Consider the following 6,127-nt stretch of genomic DNA (forward strand, 5'->3'; position numbering starts at 1 on the left):
AATATAATGTATTGAAGGTATGTTGAAACTGGCAATTTTTTTTTTATTTTTGGGGCAATTTTTGCCTTTTTTGGTCAAAAAATATTTTTCCTAAAACTTCTGATCCTGGTAGCTTTGATATCTAGTGTACAGGTTCCTAGGGTTTATGTTAATTAGATATATTTAAAATTAGGATGAAATCTGCAATTTTGTATTTTGGGGGGCAATTTTTCTCATTTTTGGTCAAAAAATTTGTTTCTCAAAATTTACCAGTCTGATTGCTTTGATATTTAGTAAACCGGTCCTTAGGGTTTTTGTTAATAAGATATATTGAAACTAAGTTGAAATCCGGAATTTTGAATTTTTGGGGCAACTTTGCGAAACTTTCAGTTTTACTGGGATATCTTTCATTTTGTATTTTTAAGAGTTTTTTTTGTAATTTTATACCTTCTGGAACTAAGAGTATATAATGTGGTGATTTAGTAAGCATTTGATATGGTAAACTGTGTTTGGTGTTGAAATGTGGTAAAAAAATCCTGGCAGATTTTGAAAAAATTCCAAACAAATGCCAATGAAATATTCAGCCAGAGAAGGTTTGACAAAAAGAAAAGGTGGGAGAGTGGGGAAAAAAGAATGTACAATGGATCAGATAAAAAAGATAATGTACCTCATCTATCTTCCAGACACCATCCCTTATCAAATGGTCCACCCCGATGTATTTTTGTGCACAATTAACCATGCAGTGTATTTAAGTTTAAGATGTCAAGTTAGGTAAGGATTTGAAAGGAATAGTTAAGTTCACCACAGTTTAACTTTATCTCTTGTGTCATCAACCTTGTGTAATTGGTTAAGTTTGTAAGTTGTTCCAGATGTGGATGTACTAGCTGTTCTGGAAGAAAACAATGTTTACTTTTTCCTGTAGGGTTTCTGAGTTGATGATTGTATGTTGAAATTTCTCCATGTATCTGGTGTATGGGCAAAGTGTAAACATTGGTTGCATGTTATATATTTCAGTCTATGTCAAATATTGTAAATGAAAAATCAAGAACAGTTTACTGTGTGCTTGTAAAAGATAACATATTTGTCAATACATAATTGCAGATTGATTGTCTTAAATAGTATCACAGAAGTAGAAAAGGAAAAGAAACTAATCAAATTGCTGTAACGTATTCACTCTCAGTGCCTGTATAGGCCTATACTTAACTATTTTAGCATTACATTTAGCTGTTTGTTGTATCTTTATCACTCTCCATGGGCCAAGGCACACTTGGGGTCAATGTCATCACTCTGTGCCAGTCTGTGTATGTCAGTCTGTCTGTATATGTACATGTATGTCCATGTTTCATACAATTGTTGACTTGTTTTGATAACTATATGGGAGCGAACAGTGATGTTGTCACTATTTTTTTATATTTTTGAAAGACAATACCACAGCAAATATTAAGCTTACTGATCGCCTCTGTGCAACTATGAATACATGTAAGTCTGTCCTCTGCTACCTCCATGGTCTGATAGTCAAAATGCATTAAGTGCAAAGATGCTGCTCCACTCCTATCATTTTCTGTCGCTCTACGGGCCAGATTTGTTGTTAGATATATCTGATCAGCCAATTATTAGGCCGCTAATGTTCCTGCAGAGATGCTGCACCAGTCAAGTAATTTGCTGCCACTCTGCCAGACAGATTTGTATGAAAGTGATCTGCCCAGCTAGCGGGGCAGATTCTGCGGGCCAGAAATCTGCCCTGGAACTCTGCAGCTTTAGTCCCAGAACATTCCTGTCGCTCTCCTGCAGCTCTCCTGTCGCTCTCCTGCCAGGACCTAATTTTTGGAAGGGGGGCTACCAACTTCAGAAAATGGTAGCCCAATGGGACTACTACTGCCACCAGCGAAAAAAGTTAATTTCGAGCCCTGGCATTTGGACTGTTTGGCGCATCACAGATGAGATTGTGATGGGTACAGTGATTGTGGAAATTTTGTTGGTCCCGCTGAGCCCGATACGGTTTCACTTGCCAATACCCCAATTGAATGCACTCGCAATGCGTAAACCGAATGATGACGACTAGCGACAGAAATGACCAATCTGTTTACGACGGCATTTATGTTTGCCAAACAGGGGAAGCTGATGTATGATATGTACCTTCAATGTTAGCCCTGGGTAAAGGTCTGAATGTGTTCCCGGTGTTATATGGCCTCTTTTGGTGGAGGCCGTATATTGCCGGGAACACACAGACCGTGTACGCAGGGCTACTTCAATATGAACTTTTGAGAAAAATCGGCCTCAACATTGGCGAAAATTACCAGAATAACAAAGCCCTGAAAGCCGCTACGGATTCGTCGCAAGTATTTTGGTCCTATGATTATTACAAATGGAGGACAAGTAAAATTTTTGTGAGGACAAGTGAAATTGAAAATCCACTTGTCCCACGGACAAGTGAACTGAAAAAAATTGTCAAGCCCTGAGGTGGCTTTGAATTTTGCATTAATGTGTCAACACTCTCTGACTTACTGTATATCTGTTCCTGAGGGAAGTTTTTTTAATTATACTGGCTCATAACCCCTCTTTCAATATCAACTGTTGACACTGGGACAAGAGAGTTTAATTGGCTTGGGATACACAACAGATCGCCTACTTGTGATTAAGGTAGCTTTCCGCCTTTGTTTTGGTATTTTGAGTTAAAAACACGATTTTTTTTTATCCCTGAAAAGTATTCCTATAATATTGATCTTCCTGTGTGTAGAATATCTTGGTCGTGAAGTTCCTGTTTTTGGGTGAAATTTTGGAATAAAAATGTGCGAGAGGCACAGGTGTACATTTTGGCATTTGAGACTACCGTTAAGTCTTGATTGACAAGGGATTACGCTAAGCAAGCAGCGTCACAGTATTCGCATGCACTTGGACAACATCCGCTGTAAAAATCCCATTAACACCCACCGTTCACTGCGTGGGTCAAGACCATAGTGTGTACCTGGCAATTAGGCGTCGAAAGGTGGGTCTTACCGTTTTTCTCATAGGGGTGGCCGCTCCCAAAAGATCACAATTTATCGACACAATCGGAAAAGGTCAGACTTATGACATTGTTGACGGTACAATTTCAGATTACAGAAATGGCCCACACACTAAATGTTTTATCTTGGACATTTTTGTGCTTTTGTGCAAGCACCAGGAGTGGTGGATAAGTTCCGTAATGTCAAACATCTTTGAAGAGGCCGTCCCATATACATAAATGGTACGTTCCACTAGCAGCCTTAGTGACAGCGGGAACACTTGAATACCGCAACAGACGCAACATTCGGCCAAAGTTTCGGCTTCTTTTGGCCCCAAGACATTTCGACATCCCCGTTACGATTTATTTTTTTCCCTTCAAACTTATTAGTAACTGACAGACCAGTCATATTCATAAGCGTGACCTTTGTGTTCTGACCAGTATGACTTTTACAGTGCTGTTTAGGCGCCGCTTTTCAAACTTTGACAGTGTCGGCGGTTATTGCTATTGAAAATGATATGAAACTCTTTTTCTCACGGTTTTTGACCATGTTCTCACAAACTTTAAAGCATGTGAATGCTGACACTATACTTCTCAGTGGTTTGATTTGTAACATTTGGCATGAGTTCCCCCAACCAGGTAGTGCCGAAACGTCTTTGGTCGCGTTGCCTAAACGTCTTGGGGTCGGGAATTGTGCGGCCGAAACGTCGCTTTGCGCCGAAAGGTCTAGAAACCCGACATTGTCCGTTCGATGAGAATACTAAGTAAGGTGAACAATTTATGAATAAAAATGAAATATCAGAAACTGCGGCACTGGAACTACTTGGGATTAGAAAATACAAGGTGGAAACAAATTGCATAGGCTTAAGGACAGCGACAGCAAATTTTCCCAAGGCAAAATACGTAGCGATGCAGAAATCACACGTCACAAAACAATAGCTGCTTTGGTTTGCAGACGTTTTGGCACAATGGCAGTGAACTGATAATGTCGAAGTCGTTTCAATCCCGCGGTCCCGTTTTTCCTTGTCCCATTTCATTTCCGGACCGCGCTATTACCTAATAATCGTACAATGCAACCACCCTACTACTAAATGAGAAACCGACCTTGACAAGGTAAAAACATATGTCGACTAACAAATGTTCATCGTACACTGGATGAATGTGAATCAAATGATTTTATGGGAATGGACAGGACAACATTGTTATCAGTTATCATGGCAGTAGCCAAAATGCTGCAGGACCGAAGACACATTTCAATATGACTTTGACCGTCACAACGTAATAACGTAATCACCCTGAGTTTTCATCAACATGTCATCATTGGTCGGTACACCATTGAATGAGACGCTTACAGGCTAACTACTTGAATACAGTACAAAACACCATCCTAATACTGAGATTTACATGTAATGAAGACGGGTCTGATATCATATTCGCCTGGAATCGATGGTACTCATGTTGGATACGAACGACAGCAGAGAGTAATATAGATCTATCTGTGACGTATTGACGCTTGACAAGCGGTCTATCGCACACAACTTGCGCTTGATGAAATGACGAACTTTTCTCTCTGTTCATGTTTTCTCAACTTCTCTCTTTTGACTTTTATGCCGCCGACAGGCGATTGGTTCATTTTAGCATAAATGACTCCAGAAACGGTCTTCACCCACAGAAATGCTGTACATAGTGAGGACGAACTATTGTCTCAGAAATGCTCGTAGTTTGATTAGTGTTAATCGGTTTTCAAGGCGCGTGAAGATCTAAAAAATGGCTGCTCACTGAATCCTCGGTTACCCTAACCGTAATGAATCACGGCATGGAACTGTTCTTTTTTATCTCCATGATCACAGACACCGCAAATGTACATCCACATACAAACGCAGATATTTTTGTTGTCAGCCAATATTGTTTTCCCTATATCACTCATCGGGCTCGCTTTCATTCCACAGCCTTGAGTCGCGTTTCCGAGGTCGAATCGAATGCTGCCATAAACTTACACTGTTTATTGTCATGGCGGTAATTAGTCCAAGCGCTCATGTAGACGGCATCGAGATGCTGTAGCAGTTCTGACAGTTAGGTCGAACAGTTAATACTCTATTTAAACCTTACAACTAATCAGTCAACAGATTTTGCATAATCCCTTCCCTGGCACTCCCCAAGTTTATTTACTCCTCAGCTACTGTGTAGATTGCGCTCTAAAAAGAGTACAACGCTAACAAAATTCACCCTTTTTAGCCTCATTTCGACAACTGACACTGGTTTCAATGAGTGAATATACTGTTGAAGTTGAACACTTTGATTTCACTATCTGGTTTTAGTGTTTTGTCGGTTGAGTACATTGTTTATTGCCATCCAAAAGGAAAAAACCGAACCAATTTACTAAATCGCCTTTTTCTCAGTTCGGCATTTTGTCATATTGCAGCACGTTCAAAAGAGTTTAACTCGAGAACGCGTGAACGGAAGTTCACCAGATTTTCACAGACGTTTGTCAAGTAGGTTATCTCCAAAACCGTGTCTCAGTTTCTTTATGAAGATTTTTAAAGTCGAGTTATTGCTGCTTAATTAGGCGGCATTGTTAGACTAATCTGTTGATAAACTTTGACTCAACGCTGTGAAAAAACTAGGCCTTTTTCAAAAATCTGACACACGGTTTTGTAGCCAGTATTCTGAAGACCAATTGCCCGTTAACACCTAAACAATAGCCCCTCTCCGCTCAGACTTAAACTTTTTTACGTGAGACCTTCCATGTTCTTTACACTTTCACTAAGATCTTCAAAAAAATTCATCGCACACTAATTTTCTTGATAAAACAAAAATATTCATAGAAATAGCTTTCAGGTGATATATAATACTTGGGTAAAAGTACACATCATGATGGCATAATTCACGTTTGAAAATAGGTCGTCGCAAAGGTGGAAGCTACCTTAAATGCCAAGTCTGCTGAAAATCCATGTGTGATCTGTATTATATTTGCGAGTGAGCCACTCTTGTATGAGATCAGTACTTGAAATCTTTGCACTGTGTACTCTACCATCACAATCAGTCTTGTCCTGGCCAAAATGATCTAACAGTACATCTAGCTCTTTGTTACCATATGTTGGAAGTGCAGATAATCCCTTATCAGGTAAGTTTGCAGGATTTAGAATACAGATAGCCTGAAGGATG

General features: G+C 39.6%; 1 protein-coding gene across 9 annotated transcripts in view; it reads left to right on the forward strand.

Annotated features, from left to right (window-relative positions):
• LOC139121920 (polycystin family receptor for egg jelly-like) overlaps positions 1–6,127 on the forward strand; it is a 302,374-nt gene that overhangs the window by 123,384 nt on the left and 172,863 nt on the right. The window lies entirely within an intron of this gene.

This window comes from Ptychodera flava, chromosome 21, assembly GCF_041260155.1.
Source record: "Ptychodera flava strain L36383 chromosome 21, AS_Pfla_20210202, whole genome shotgun sequence".
Taxonomy (NCBI): domain Eukaryota; kingdom Metazoa; phylum Hemichordata; class Enteropneusta; family Ptychoderidae; genus Ptychodera; species Ptychodera flava.